General features: G+C 48.0%; 1 pseudogene; it reads left to right on the forward strand.

Annotated features, from left to right (window-relative positions):
- The first annotated feature begins 4875 nt into the window (after positions 1-4875).
- LOC136488119 (uncharacterized) lies at positions 4876-5909 on the forward strand (annotated as a pseudogene).
- Positions 5910-16956: the final 11047 nt, after the last annotated feature.

Raw genomic sequence — 16956 nt, forward strand, 5'->3', positions numbered from 1 at the left:
GAAATATTCCACTGCCACTACTGCGAATCTGTTTCCTCCTTGGGATGGAGGTAATGGGCCGACTAGGTCCATCCCCCATCTTTACAGCGGCCATATCGGAGGTATAAGCTGGGTCTCCGCCGATGGTTTTGACTGTCCTAGAGAGAAAGTTTGGCATGATTTGCATGTTCTGACTATCTGCTCTGCGTCTTGTATGTGTGTTGGCCAATAAAAGCCTTGCCTTATTGCCTTTGCTGATAAAGCTCTGGAGCCAATGTGCGACCCGCAGATTCCTGAGTGTATTTCTTGAAGCAATTCTATGCCTTCGCTCTGCGATATGCATTTGAGGAGAGGCTGGACTACTCCTTTCTTGTACAGTACGCCATTTACGATTGTGTAATTTCTTGCCCTGGCCTGTATTCTTGCTGCTTTTGCTTCATCTTCTTCGGTTGTTTTGCCTTCTAGGAATTCTGTTATCACCTTTCTCCAATCTTCATTTTGCAGGTGTAGTATGGGCTTTGGTGCCTTCGATGTCTCCACAGTTGCCGGAGCCTTCAAGATCTGGTAAAAAGTGTTTGGAGGCAGTGGCAGGTTGTTTGCCGCTGCCTTTGCCAATTCATCTGCCTCTGCGTTTTCTGATCTTGGGATGTGCTTTAGGGTGAAACCCTCGAATCTCCGCTCCATGTTTCTAACAACGGATAGGTATTTGATGAGTTCTGGCTCTCTTGCTGTGTATTCTTTCTCTACTTGGCCAGTGACCACTTGAGAATCTGTTTTGACTGTCAATGTTTTTGCCCCTAGGGCTTTTGCTTTGCTCAGCGCTAATATCAGGCCTTCGTATTCTGCTATGTTGTTTGTTGATTTGAATTCTAGCCTTACTGCGTATTTTAGTCTGACGCCGGAAGGTCCCGTTAGGACAGCGGAGGCTCCTGCTCCAGCTTGGCCCCAAGCTCCATCCGTGAGTGCTATCCAGCCTTGAGCTGTAGGTTGCGTCTTGGGCTCTGTCGGAGGTGTCCAATCTGCTACAAAATCAGCTAATGCTTGTGATTTGATTGCTGTTCTGGGGACATATGAGATTCCAAACTGTGATAGTTCTGTAGCCCATTTGCCTATTCTGCCGGAGGCTTCTTTGTTTCTGAGCAAGTCTTGTAGTGGCAGAGATGTTGGAACTGAGATTTCGTGGGCTTGAAAGTAATGCTTTAGTTTTCTTGATGCCATCAGCACTGCGTAGGCGACTTTTTCTACCTCTGTATAGTTTAGCTTGGCTCCGAACAGTGCTTCTGAGATGAAATAAACTGGTTTTTGAGTTTTGCCTGATTCTTTTTCCATCTCGTGGACTAAAACTGCGCTGACCGCATGGTCGGAGGCCGCCACATACAGCAATAGGTGGATGTCCGATTCTGGGACGGAGACCATCAGTGAGTTTGTCAGATACTCTTTCAAGTCATGAAATGCCTTCGACTGCTTGGGCCCCCATTCGAAGTTGTCTCTGCCCCTCAGGGCTTGGAAGAAGGGTAGGCTGTGTTCTGCTAATTTTGAGATGAATCTATTGAGCGCTGCTATTCTTCCCGTTAGCTTTTGTACTTCCTTCTTGTTTTTGGGCTCTGCCATTGCTATTATTGCTCTGGTTTTGTCCGGGTTTGCTTTGATGCCTTCGCTGCTTATGATATAACAGAGCATTTTCCCTTTTGTAACTCCGAATATACATTTCTCTGGGTTGAGGCGGAGGCCTGCTGTCCTAAGGTTGGCGAAGGTTTCCTGTAAGTCAGAGACATGATCGTCCTTGTTCTTGCTCATGACGACTATGTTGTCGACATAGGCTATGATGTTTCTATCTAGCTGTGATCCCAAAACCTCCTTTGTCATTCTGGCGAAGGTTGCTCCGACGTTCTTTAGTCCCTCCGGCATTCTGGTGTAGCAGTATGTCCCGAATGGGGTGGTGAAACTTGTCTTGTCTTCGTCTTCTTTTTTCAACCAGATTTGGTGATACCTAGAGAAACAGACGAGGAGGGAGAACCTCTGGCATCTGGCTGCCTTGTCGACGGAGGCATCTATTCTTGGCAATGGGAAGGGGTCTTTCTTGCAAGCTTTGTTCAGATCTGTGAAATCTATGCACATTCTCATTTTGCCATTTTTCTTTGGTACCAAGACTACGTTTGCGAGCCATTCTGAGTACTTGACTTCCCTGATCACTTTTGCATCTAGCAATCTTTGCACCTCCGCCTTTGCTGCCAGGATTCTATCCTCCGACATTTTTCTCTGTTTTTGCTTTCTTGGTCTCATGTTTTCGTTGATATCCAGTTCGTGCTGTATGATGTCCCTACTGACTCCCTGGAGGTCGGAGGCTGACCAGGCGAAGATGTCCTTGTTTTTTACTAGGGTTGCCATGAGCTCTTCCTCTTCTGCCTTGCACAATTTTGAGCTGATTGTTACTTTTCTGTCCGGTAACTCTTTTTCTAGAGGGGTCAGCTTTGTCTCTTCTTGACCTGCCATATCTGTTTCTCCTTTGGGCATGTCCGGAGGCTCTAGTTCTTTGTTCGCCGATTTGACTGCATTGATGTTTCTTTGGGCTCTGTAGATAGCTTTCTCTATGTTTCTTGCTTCTTTCTGGCTGCCTTGAACTGTGATAATGCCATGGAGTGCTGGTATCTTCATGCACAGGTAGGCCATATGCAGTGCTGCGTTGAATTTGGTTGTAAATCCTCTGCCCAAGATGGCATTGTATGGGTAATACAGATCGACGACGTCGAAGGTTATGTACTCGGTTCTGGCATTCGCTTGGGTTCCGAACGACACTGGGAGTGAGATTTTTCCTAGTGCTTGTATCTGCTTGCCTCCGAATCCTATTAAAGGGGATTCGGAGGGTTGTAGTTGATTTCTGCTGAGCTTCAGTTGGTCGAACGTATTTGCGAAGATGATATCTGCCGAGCTGCCTGTGTCGACCAGTATTCTGCTTATCTCCCATGCTGCTATGTTTGCCTTGATCGCCATTGCATCTGTGTGAGGGTAGCTTTCTAGCTGGACATCTTCTTCTGTGAAGGTGATTGGGACTCTGGACCAATCTGTGTGTTTCGCCGGGCCTTGGACTGCTACATTGTTTACCAGGCGGAGGTGATCTTTTTTCTGCTTTTTCATTTGAAACTCCATCGATGATCCTCCGGCGATTGGCAATATCATGCCTATTGTTGGCAGTGCTCCATGAGGGTTGACTTGGTTTTCTGGGTTTGGCTCGTTTTTTGGTGTTGCGGGCTGGTTGTGTGGTGGTGGCGGAGGCAGTTGCTGCATGTGGTGCTGTGGCTGCGGAGGCTCGAACCTTATTCGGTTTTGCTCCGGCGGGTTTGTATCGAGGTAGGTTATATGGGGAGATTTTGGGTTTATGTAGGTCAGGCTTGCCTCCGACCTGTAGTTGCTCGCCGGAGTCTGCTGCGAGGGTGATGACCGCCATGCTGGTAAGAAGTTTGGGTAATAGGCAGAGGCCAGTGTGGAGGGATGTATTTGTGTTGCGTTTAGCGCTGGGTACATTGGGCAGTACTGCTGGTGGCCAGTTGTGTATGTGGTGTTGACCTCTCTTGCGCTCTGCTGTGTCGGAGGTTGGGCAGTCTGCTTGTTCTTCATCCTTTCTTGTGTTTCTTTTGTCTCCGGACAATCTTTGGTGCTGTACCCTGCGTTTTCGCCGTGAAAGACGCAATATGGCTTGCGTTGTTTCTGGCTTTGGTTTCTGTTCCAGTTTTTTCCTTGGTAACCTTGGCGACCTTGGTTCCTTGTTTGGTTCTCCGGCCGTGTTGGCGCTGGCTGTTGCCCTTGCTCGTGTTGGGGTTGACCCTCGATACTGAGCACTTGTCCGGTTCGAGCCCCACGGTGGGCGCCAATGTTGAAACTAGAGGTTTCAACCTGCGTGGCGAAGACCAAGGCCTCCGCCCGTCGGGCGGCCGGCCTCGGACGGAGGCTCAGGGTACGAGCGACAGGGGGAATAGTGGAGAGTAAGGGAATGGCACGAGAAGTTAGGGTTTCATTAATTCACCCACCAACCAACCTCCATGGTTACAAGTGTCCCCTATTTATAGGACTCAACTACCACATAACAGAATTTATTACAATGCCCCTCAACTACTACAGTACATGACCTACAGATGATGTCTCCGCCTGGACCGGCGGGGACCCTCCTCGGAGGCCAGCGGCCGGGCGGAGACCAGCTGGTGATGCCTCCGCCCGGACCGGCGGGGACCCGCCAAGGCGACGGCGCGCCATTGATGGCGGAGGCTCCGAGGCCAGTGGCCGGGCGGAAACCAGCTGGTGATGTCTCCGCCCGGACCGGCGGGGACTCTCCGAGGCAACAGCGCGCCCTTGAACGCGAAGGCCAGCAGCGAGAACCATGGCCCCCGCGCGGCCGGGCGGATACCCGCGGAGAACGTCTCCGACCGTCCGGCGGAGGTCCGCCAGGGGAGCGGCGCGCCGTGGGGGATGAAGGCCGGCGCCGGGGAGCCAGGCCTTCGGGCCGAAGACCAGCCACAGTGGGCCGACCGCTCATGGAGGCCCATTGCTTAGAAACGGTGTGGCAGGACTGCCCCGCGAATAAAAGGCTAGCGGCAGAATATTATAGGAATGTACTGTAGTAGTTGAGGGGCATTGTAATAAATTATGTTGTGTGGTAGTTGAGTCCTATAAATAGGGGACACTTGTAACCATGGAGGTTGGTTGGTGGGTAAATTAATGAAACCCTAACTTCTCGTGCCATTCCCTTACTCTCCACTATTCCCCCTGTCGCTCGTACCCTGAGCCTCCGTCCGAGGCCGCCCGCCCGACGGGCGGAGGCCTTGGTCTTCGCCACGCAGGTTGAAACCTCTAGTTTCAACAAACTCCACCCCTAATACCCTGTTTATTAAAATCCTAATCACTATGTGGTATTTGTGGAAGGCCAGGAATGATATAAGCTTCCAGAGACAGTCCTGGACTCCTTGGCAGGTTCACCACGCTGTTTCCGCACAGATCGCGCTCCACATTCAAGCTCTACAACCAGGAAACAACATCACGCCAGAAACTGCAGCAAGCTCTGGAAACCGAGAAACAACCGACCGGCAACCCAACACAAACGGCACAGGTATGCCCTCTGTATTTGCAGGCAATGTAACCGCACCCAATAACGGACCAACCAGGGAGAACAGTGACATCGACAGTACTAACCAAGGTACAAACTTTGCCAATGCAGATCACTCTGCGCCCAACACCAACCACAGCCAGGCGTCAAGACATCCACACCCACATCGCTCCCTAGTCCAGCCTACACAATCAGGTATGCTGCTGCTCAATGCAGGGAATACTCCAACCACAATTCAGGCGCACAGGCAGTTGACCATGCTGCTGGAAAGACTCATTGCCCACTGTCCGACAAAGCTGCAAGGATCTAGATGCTACTCAGATGCATCGACTTCGCCAGGCATGCCTCGTTCGATTCCCAGAAATGCTGGAATCGGTGTATTCATGATCAACACTCAGGTGCAGCCGCCACAACAGGTCTACATCAAGGCGACGATGAAGGACTTCACCTCAGTCCTAATGGCAGAGGCTGCAGCCCTGGCTCTGGCTACAACTGTCTGCAATTGAGCAATATAAACTTCTTGGCAGACAATCAAGAGTTGGTGCAATTCCTAAATGGCTCTGATATCTCCAACCCTCCTGATTGGAGAATAAAGCCATTTACCCAGATTATCAGGAACTACACACAAGGAAGAAGCACAAGCATCCTCAAGATCAGCAGAAACCAGAATCAGACAGCAGATCTGCTAGCTAGACAGGCACTTAGTGACTTAGACCTCAATCTCATCAATCACTCCTGTGTCTGTTCCAACCCGGCACATGTACATCAGTGCCCACTCCCTTTGGCACTCCAGCTTGTAAACATCAACTCTGTGCTTACAGCTAGATGCTGTTAAATGAAATTTGTTTGTTGTCATAAAAAAACGTGAGCACGACGACGGACACGGCATGCATTCATGTGTAGTATGTTTTACAGAACGGTGGGACAGAGTCGCCGGCAAGCGCATGCATGCATGACTTCCCCTGGGTGAAACAGAGTGCGAGAGCTTTGTGCTGCGCGTGGTGAAGGGGTAGCAAGTCTACATACCCTTGAAGTCGACGGTTCCATGTGGTGTGGTGGGCTTGGCCCGTTTAGACGGACGGCCATGCCTATGCACCGAAGGAGAAGAAAGCAGACAAGGAACAAAACGCAACTGGACTGCCTGCCACAGTGCCAGAGGAGGGAAAGGTCGCCATCGCCTTTCGGCTCTCTCTCCCGGTCCACATCGTCCATCCCTTCTCAGGGTCAGGGCGAGCAAACAGAAACAGAAACGTCCCGGTGGGTCTCCATGGTCGCTATCCTCTGCTTTAATCTCTGACCCAGAGCCCACTCGCACCCCCCAGAGAGAGTCGGGTTTATTCCATCCCCAACCATGGATCGTCGTCTCGTCTGATGGATCGTCTATTCCTAAAGATTCAGGTTGCTGGTGCAGGAAACGAACGAACCACCTCCCCGTGCCGTCCCCGGCCGCGTGCGCGTGGGTCGGCACCGTGTTTTTTTATTATTATTATTATGAGTCGGGACCGTGTTGGTTAACCCTGTTCAGCGGTTCAGCAAAACCGGCTGCCGGCCCGTAACCGGCCCAGGGAAAACCACCGAAACCTGGGGAAACAAAAAAGGCGCTGGCGGCAGTGCCGCAGCGCGAGCGCAAGAGCTCTCATCCATGGGCGCCCATGTTCACGAGAGCTTTCTCCGTCGGCCTCGAATTGGAGTTGGAGCAAGACTCGCCGTCGCACGGAGCTCTCAATCCATAGTTGCAGTTGAGCCTTCGATTCTGGGTCCATGGGCGCCAACGCAGAACACCTCCAAGCTTGTGTCGGAGCTCTCAATCCATAGTTGCAGGCTTGCAGCTGAGCCACGTGATTCATTTTCAGCTACGCAATCCATGTTAACCATTGAAAACCGGGTGACCAAACCAACCCAAGAAACTAATCAAATTTATGCCAACCCGTCGGAAACCAGCCCGCACCGCACCGCACCGGGGTACTGATCCTGGGTTGGTTAGGGATTTAACCGGAACCCGCCAAAAACCTACCCATGAACCGGGTTAGTGTTGGTTACGCACGCGCAGTGCGCGAGAACGTGGCGCGTTTCGTCTTCTGCAGCCGGAAAGGTAGGAAAAGAGGAGGGCAGCGGAAAAAAAGAGTCCAGCAAGAATCGGATTCTGCCGGGACAAAGAATTGATGAAAGCGGATGATGCGGCAGGAGAAATGTCATGGCTGGACTGGATGCCTGCATGGATACGCCGGCAGCATGGGCAGTCGCAGTTGGGCACCAAAGGTTTAGGTTCCCCCCAGCGGTGACGAATGAAAAGCCGCGTCCCTTGTGTTGTCAGCACTCAGAGCCTTGGGGCACTCGGAGACGGGAGGCGAGAGACGCAGGCCCTGCTGTCTGTGTATGTCGTGTCACGCTCCATCCAGGTCCAGGACGAGCCGCGTCACGGCACCTCCTCGATCGCCTCTCCCGTCCCGGTCCGACCGCCTTTGCATTCGCCGCACCCGCACCCCGGCCATTTCGTCACAGTCAGTCACGTGCCCTACTCTTCTGTCTCGTATCTTTTTTCTCGCAACTTGTACGAACGCATGATGTTATGGCATCAATGATGCGTGCTCCCATTTGGTGTTGTTGCGCTGCGTGCACACCTTGCCTGGCACGACGCTCGTCTCACCAGCTTCTTCAGGAAACACGGCCTTTCCATCTTTATTCCTTTGGAGGTTACTTTAGCTAGGATCAGGAGCTAGTATGCGTCTTTGAGAAGCCTACTGTCAAGTACTTTTCTAAGAATACGTATGGATGCTGCATTATCTTGCCAACTGTTTGTTTTCAACTTATAAGTAGTAACTAGCAGTACAAGTAGCAGGCGAAGATGACGCAGTAACAACAAACATGGTATGACGTCTCTACCAACCATTTCTTCTTATATAACCAAAAAAAAAAGAGGAGCTCGTCTCACGGCCTAATGTCAGAGTCGTTCAATTTAACCCTAATTAAAAAGTTCGTTTCACCCTTTGTCATGCATGCATGCATGCATACATCACACAACGTTCTGTGTGCCCGCCCATGTTCTCGTAGCTCATCGAGGCCCCGTTTATTTCGAACGCGAGAAAATCTAATGGTTTTCGTCGTGACAACCACTACGAGAAAAATGATTTGCAGCAACGGAATAATTTTTTTTAGGGGCGGTTGGTGATAGAGCCGCCCCTACAGTGGTGTGCTCAGGAGTCCAAAGATCAGTCGCCCCTACAAATGGAACAGCAGGGGCGGCTGGTGATACGAGCCGCTCCTATAAATAGTTTGGATTTATAGGGGGCGGCTCAATCACTGACCGCCCCCAGTATTACTATTTATAGGGGCGGCTCAATAACCAACCGTCCCTATAAATGCTCGGTCGAATAAATACTCGGCTTCGTTGCCACTGGCACGCGCGGCGCTGCAGCTGCGGCCGCCCCCTCCTCTTCCTCCTCCCCCCTCGCGTCGTCCTGGCCGGCCCCCCACCGCTGGCTCCCCATCTGCTCCATGGCAGCGGCTCGCACCCCGGGTGGCAGCGTGCACCCCTGCTGCGGCACGAGCCCGGCCCCCTGGCGGCTGTGCATCCAGCTCCTAAGCTCCAGTGGAAAAGGTTTCCCTCCCTCCCAGTCCCTAACCCTAATCCAATTGATCTGGCTTTGATTTCGATCTCCATGCTGCAGATCCAGTGGATAAGGGGAGGAGGAGCAGATCCAGTTCTCCACCTTCAGACCCAGGTACTCGTAATCTTCCCCATCTGTTCATTCTCTCTAATATCTCTAATCCCTTCTCATGGGTGGCGCCAGCTGCGGGATCCGGGCGCGGGCGGTTGGATCCGAGCGCGGACGGCTGGATTCGAGCACGGCAGGATCCCAGCCCGGGCGACGGCCACGATGAGATCCCAACATTGGGGCGACGGCGGCAGGAGGATCCAGGTGCGTGGCCTATAACCTAGCCATCTCAAGTCTCCTCCTCCATGGTGCTCCGCGTGCTCATGGGTAACCCTAGCCACGCCTGTGATGCCCCAAACCCTAGCTGCATTCTGGATCAAGGGGTCCATTACCTGTATAGTTCATGGATTTCATTTGGGTAACCCTAGCTGCTTAGGTTTTGCACATATGTCCCTTCGTTCTCTCCTTCTTTCCGATATGGTTCCTTGATCTATGATGGCTGCAATTTCCTATGAATTTCCCCAAACTAAGACTTAAAGGTCCTTTACCATGTGATTTGGGCTATATGATAATTAATTGTACTTAAGTGTCAAACTCTTGATGCTTGTTAATTGGAGATTAATACTGAAATTTTTGTGGCTATAATAGGAGTAGTTTTATCAGAGGATATAGCAGCTCCACTTAGCCTATGGTTTTCATGGTATATTCTGTTTCATGTCTAAATTGTTAATCATTGAATTGTTACAATCAGAGGATATAGCAGCTCCACCAAGCAGTGTGGAAAAAGTCATGGGAATTGATGAGCACATAGGCTGTGCCATGAGTGGACTTATTGCTGATGCTAGAACACTAGTTCTGCCAATTTTTTGCTACACTGTATCAACATTTATTAACAGCTGTGATGATTGTAACTCCTTGTATTTCAACCTGTTTTGTATATCTACCTAGCTTCTATTAAGTCACAAGTAAACTGCTATATATTGTTTTGGTTATCTACCTAGTTTTGACTTATCTAAAGCTCCAAACTACTATATGTGCTAAAAGCTCCAAACAACTATGTTAGAATTTGATGCTAAAAGCATGCTGGGGATTTCTTGTAGTGGTTGAGCAGGTGAAGGACAATATCAGCGAGAGAGTCGCAGCGCTCCAATAGCCAGGGTCACTGTTTGGAAAGGTATTTTCAGTCCTGCAAGATTTTCAATTATCTTACTGTTTGAAAACTTAACATATCCTGCTAGCCATAGTTTGGAGTTGATGTTTGTCATTAAGATGCTTTCTTCTTGATTACAAAGGTAACTAAGATTTGTCATTAAGATGCTTTCTTCTTGATTACAAAGGTAACTAAGATTTGTTTTTGCATTAAGATGCTTTCTTCTTGATTACAAAGGTAACTAAGATTTGTTTTTGCATTTTCCTATGTGGATGTTGGGAGCAGGAGGAGCTCGTGCAGCTTAAGCGCGAGGCTTATCCAAAGTTGATGTTTGTCAGAAGGGTAACTAACTCAGATTCTTGCTGTTCTTCTTCTTGCTTTAGACAGATTCTTGCAGTTATGGTCCATATTTATAAGCTGTAGTTATTCTGCTTGATCTTTGGAACGGGTTTGCTACTCTCGATTATCTATCTTGATCACAGTAGTGTGAATGTGCAGCAAGCAAACTTAAATTAGTTGTAGATGTGTAGACGCTGATCCATACCATCTTACGAATGTTGCAGCTTTAGACAGAATAAATCTCCTTGTACATGTCTTCAAATTTATGGCTATTCCTATTCAAGTTTTCTGATGCGTTTTTTTGTTACTCTTTGCAGGCTGGAACCTGGGAGGAAAAGAACCTCAACTCATGGGCCAATACTAGGATAAAGGTGAATATTTTAGTAACCAGCTGTTGGCAAAAATACTTGGCTTATTTTTCTCGAAAAGCGCAGGAGAGCTACGCTTCATTATATTAAGAAGAAAGATGGGTTAAGAACCCTTTACAACGCATCTTGGCTAGTGGTTACTAGAGGATATTTGCTTCTAGTTCATGTTAGGGTGTTACCCCTTCTCTTTTCATGTCTGTACAAGCCTTTGATTGTCATCCTCATTAGTTTGCTTCTCTTTCCTTTCATCCTTTGGCAGTGGTGATGAGTGGTCTCAAGTTGCATATGTCACTTTCAAAGACGCACAGGGCGCATATACTGCACTTCTTCTATGGAGGCCTTAGTATGATTCAGTGGAGTTCTTACAATACTTCACTCTATGATTTTTCACTACTTGGCTTGGCTATAATTGATCACCATAGCGCTACCTCTAGTGTACCCCTTTGCTTGGGGCCAAAAAATGTTGTTGTATTAGAGCTATGACTAAATGCTTCACTCAAATGGAATGTTTGTGGATCTCTTTAGCAGAATTTGCAAATTGCAAAGAATTTGCTGCCCTTGCAACATTGTGTTGTGTTCGTGCTCCTAGAAAAATAACATCAATGCAATTTTATATGACTGTCACAGGGTGCCACAATAGTTGATCTTTCTGTCATCATTGCACCTGCTCCAGAGTATCAGCCACCCCTACTGTCTCTGCTCCACCAATGGTATGATATGTCTCTAGTTTTTGTGCTCACCTTGTCTGCATTTAATTGTTTATGTGAGGTTGTATGATTGTATCCTGAATTGAACATGATACACAATTATAAATATGTCTTTTATATTTGGGAAACTGAGTTTTTCTTTCATTTCGTCAATACCACAACACTGTACTTTTGCTATATATAGTGTCTTTGACATATATATCTGCGTCTTCACTCCAATTCAAGTCAGTAGGTCAAATGGATGTTTATCTCTGTTCTAATTGTCGAGCACAACCTGTGGTGTTTTTATTTACATTCCATCGGTGTCGTTCTGTTCAGTTCAATGTGCAGAAAATGAACTCGTCCTACTTCGTGGAGTGGATCCCGAACAACGTGGATCGTAAATTTAATTTTTTTTGGCGGAAAAATAATTTGTAGGGGCGGTTGGTACTGTAGCCGCCCCTACAAATCGATCTGTAGGGGCGGCTGGTGTTCCCAGACCGCCCTTATAAATCGATTTGTAGGGGCGGCTACAGTACCAACCGCCCCGACAAATCGATTTGTAGGGGCGGTCTGGGAACCGCCCCTACAAATGCATGATTTGTAGAGACGGTATGGTAGGGGCGGCTGGCCGAACCGCCCCTACAAATGCACTGTAGCCGCCCCTGGAAATCATATTTGACGTAGTGAACATAAGTCGATCGTCGCCCTAATAAGTTTTCCAACATGAAGCCCTTTTCAAATTCACTGCCAAATAGTCCGTATTACTCTTTGTCAAAGCCTCTCTCCACCTACAATCGCAGCCTCATAAATTTAGGATGAACAAAAGAAGAAGAAAAAAAAGTAGGGGTGTTCGTTTTCTCCATCAATGATGATATCTCCGGCGAACCAGACACAAATCCCGGCAAAGAGAAAGCTCCTCACTCGACACGGACCTTTCTCTCTCCGTCCTCCTCCCCTCCATGATTTCAACATTTTTTTTCGCGACCGGGTGTGTACCCGTTTTTCATTAAGAGGAAGAGAATTTAAACCGTACATAACCGAGCTCGTGTGGCAGAACCGCCTAATCTAATACCTCCTAGGAATGCTTGTCTTCCATTAGACACTAAGCACTCCAGGGAGAACACTAAATTACATGGTCCCGTCGGGCACACCCAAAGGGAGAACCCAAAAATCCACATTTTTCCATCAGGATCACAACTGAGAGAATAAAGCTTACAACATTTTTGTCATTTCTTACATCAGTTTTAATACAACATCAGAGTATAATATTTATTGTTATAACAGCGGAATGTAATCATATTATCAGAGTTATGAACAATTTAATTGAACAGCGGAATATAAATATGTGAATAGAGTTACAGCAGAATTAAACATCTATTTATGACATGATGAAATATGGATATATAAACTCCGACAACAGATTATAAAACTTCCATTTAATAAACATTTGGTAAGAGTTATAAATAAAACTATGATCGCAGCGTAAGGAAATCCTCTCTGAACCCACCAGGAGGAATCCACACACAAGAGTCAGCTCTAGCCTCCACCTGTCACCTGCAACGGGAGAAAATAAAACTCTGAGTACTCAATTGTACTCAGCAAGACTTACCCGACACGAGGAAAGAAAGGACTCCAAGGATATGCAAGGCTATCTGGCTTGTGGGTTTATTGCATCTGCAGAAAGCATTACTAAGCGTGCGTCCTTATATTCGATTTTTATTAACAACCACATTAGTTCATTAACCCACCATTCTATGTATGCACATGTGCTACTTTTAAGCAGGTGGTAAGCAATCGGATTATCTTTTCATCACCTTTCATCTTTCAGTTCTTACTACGGTGCTAGAGTTTAGACAAGCCGTACCGGATTTCCCGATGATTCGCGAATCAATGCCCCTAGCTGGGTACTCTAAAAACACACGCCCCGCTTGTACCCTAGGCATAAGCAGGACCAACCCACTACCCTCCTGTCATGGGGTCCAGGAACCCGTCCAAACTAGGACTCCAAGCCCGCGCCCCTGAGTCTCGGACTTAGTCCGGTGCAAGGACCTCCTAACCCAAAAACCACCCTGGCAGTCGGTCCGGAAAGAGCCAAAACCCATGACAAGAGAGTAACAAGTCTTTCAAGCGCCCATACCCAAGTATGTGCTCGGGATAATAAGTCTGTGACTTGCCTAGCGTCCAATGCAACGGGCGGTCCTTAACCGACACAGACAGGGAACAACAGTATAACCAAGCCATGTCCCGTTGGCCGCAGGACACAACCTCTTACACCCACCAATACCCAAACCATATCCCTACCCGGTCACCATTTTTCCTTTCCACTATTTATATTTTCTAAGTGATAATAATACAATAATATATTTCCTATATCTCGCGAGTGATAGGCAATCACTCGACTTCTACCGGAGTCCTATAGCATAGCAATCTACACGATCGTATCATACTAGTAAGACTCATAGGGTAAAGATATATATATATGCAAGTGGGTTTCAATCAACTCCTTAAAACTTAATGCACAAATATAATTTAAAGTGCAGAAAAGTAGGGGTTATGCACTGGGGCTTGCCTGGTTAAAATATAACCAAAAGTTAGTATTTGCATCTTTAGATTATCCACCATCATCTGAATAGAAAGCCCATCGCATCATCTCCTAGAGAGAACACCATTACACCATCTTCATATTACCACTCATCCTTTACTTGATCCGTTGATCCATCATCGTACCTATATGATATGCAATGCGATGCCATGCAAAGATGTAATTAATCGACTGCAATCGTGACTCGTAAAAATACGATTTACACCTCTCAAGTTAACGAGCTAGTTCCAACGACGATCGTACTTAGGCTACATATCCATGTTGTTGGATAAGGCGTTATTTCCCAACAAATGTTTTAGTCATGAGACCCCAAGGCATTTCTTTATCTATTTCATTGATTTAATATATATCCAAACTAGGGCTCAATAGTTAATCTAGAAACTAATTATTCTGGAGCTACAAAAATTACGGTGAGCAGCTAATAATATTAGTAATTTACTGTAAATTTCTCAAAGTCAACATTATCACCGATTTATCATAGAAATTCCTACAAGTTCAACTTTTAACAATATTAAGCATGTTAAAATAATTAGAGCAACCCTAAAAACATACGAAACCTATGCGAACGAAATACCCTATCAGGTAGGTCATGATTTTAGGAACTTAACAAAATTGGTTTCACCATTTTTGGACAACTACACAATTTTATATTGACTTTACAAGTTTATTTACGAAACTAAATTAACAATTGCTTTAGAAAAGTAAAAGGGCTAGTGACCACCACTTCGGCCCACGTGGACGCGTGGCCTAGGCACAGGGGCGGCACACGGATGGCCCAGATGTGGCGTCGAGCAGGCCGAGGCCGCGGATGCACTGGGCGCGTGGCCCAACGCGGGGACAGGCGTGAGCGGCCCAGCGCGGCGCGCGGCCAGTGGCCCAACCAAGGGCGACACTTATGTGAAGAGGTCCCTAAACTTCCTCTAAATCGACTAAGACCCTATTTGTAAACCTATGAGTCTAGCATGTTTGCAAAAAGAACATGGTAAAAAGTGTTATTTACACTTGAGTCCTTTTCTACCTTTTCATCCTCCTCAAAGCAGAGCACGGATAGGGAAAGCAGAGCACCGGTCGATGTGGCATCACGTCGCTGACGGTGCTGACGCGGAGCTACAGCAGCCTCGCATGCGCTCCAGGCAGGGCGTGACTCGGCTGAAGGCGACCCACGGTGGCAGTTTGGCCGGGCGCAGGCGGCAGTGGCCTAGCCAGACACGCGGTGACCACGGAGGACGACTGCACGACGGCGGCGGCGCAATTGGTGGCTCTCGGCACCGGGCTACTGCGAGCATGGTGGCCCGATACGGACGAGGCGCAGGAAATGGAAGCAGCGGGGGCGCATCTTCGGCTCTGTGCAGCAGGCGGGTCGACGCGGATGACGGCGGGGCGGCGATGCCGCCTGGGAGGGCACTGCTGCAGCACAGGTGAAAGCTCTAGTTTGGTTTTGGTTAATTGATGAAACCCTAAGTGCTAACCTAGTTTATCAAAGTGATTATGAGATAGGTAACACTACTCCAAGTGATGAAGCAATGGCAATGATCATGACAATGGTGATGGCATGGTGATGATCAAATGCTTGAACTTGAAAAGAAGAAAGAGAAAAACAAAAGGCTCAAGGCAAAGGTATAAATAGTAGGAGCCATTTTGTTTCGGTGATCAAGACACTTAGCGAGTGTGATCATATTTAGGATTGATAACCATACTATTAAGAGGAGTGAAACTCGTATCAAAATTTGGTTTTCAAAGTGCCACTAGATGCTCTAACTCATTGCATATGCATTTAGGATCTAGTGGAGTGCTAACACCCTTGAAAATATTTGTGAAAATATGCTGACACATGTGCACAAGGTGATACACTTAGTGGTTGGCACATTTGAGCAAGGATAAAGAAGATAGAGATTAAAGACGAACGCTGGTCTCAGTCTCAGGGGACAGGCGCGTCTGGTCAGGCGTGGCGGTGAAAACCTGGCGTCGGTCTTGTGACCGGATGCTAGGTCTCGGACGGATCGGACACTAGAAGGCAGCGTCCGGTCAGAGCCGATGTAGCAGTACCGAGATCAAGGAGACTGACCGGACGCGTCCGGTCAAGATTTGCCGTCTCTAGGAGCTTACTGTAAATGACCGGACACTGGGGGTTCAGTGTCCGGTCACATCTGCCACAGCGTCCGGTTGTTTCTCGACCGTTGAGATCAGCTGGCTGTGGTTGACCGCAGAGGGACACGTGGCTGTCATCAGGCGACTGGACGATGGGTCCTGCGTCCGGTCAATCTGACCAGAGCGTCCGGCCAGCCCGTGTTGTGCCTAGTGAAGGGGTACAACGGCTCTATTTTATTGGGGCTTCTATTTAAGCCCCATGGCCGGCTCAAGCTCACTCTCTTGGCCATTTGCATTGACATAGCAACCTTGTGAGCGTAACCAAAGCCCTCCCACTCATCTCCATCATTGATTCATCATCATTGTGAGATTGGGAGAGAATCCAAGTGCATTGCTTGAGTGATTGCATCTAGTGGCACTTGGCATTCGTGTTTCACTGCGGGATTCACTTGTTACTCTTGGTGGTTGCCGCCACCTAGACGGCTTGGAGCAGCGAGGATCATTGAGCAGAGGTTGGTGATTGTCTCCGGCTCCGATCGTGGTGATTGTGAGGGGTCTTGTGCCTTCCCCGGCGGAGAGCTGAAAGATAACTCTAGTGGATTGCTCATGTCATTGAGTTACCTCACTTGTGGGTAGGTTCTTGCGGTGTCCAATTGTGTGGACGAGGTTCGTGCAACACCTCTTAGCCGCCGAACCACCAAGTGTTGGTCGACACAACGGGGACTAGCATGCCGGCAAGCACGTGAACCTTGAGAGAAAAATTAGTTGTCTCTTGCACTTTGGTATTCTCCCGGTGATTGATTTAGTATTCATCTTGTGATTGGTTCACTCCTCTACACGACGGTATAATCACCCTACTCACTCATTTATATTCTTGCAAACTAGTTGTGGCAAGCTCTTTAGTGTAATTAGAATTGAGAGCTTGCTTTGTTATTTTAAGTTCATCTAGTGGAGCTATTTAGAGTAGCAAGATTGAGAGCTCTTAGTGAG

The sequence above is a fragment of the Miscanthus floridulus genome, chromosome 10 (assembly GCF_019320115.1).
Source record: "Miscanthus floridulus cultivar M001 chromosome 10, ASM1932011v1, whole genome shotgun sequence".
Lineage (NCBI taxonomy): Eukaryota > Viridiplantae > Streptophyta > Magnoliopsida > Poales > Poaceae > Miscanthus > Miscanthus floridulus.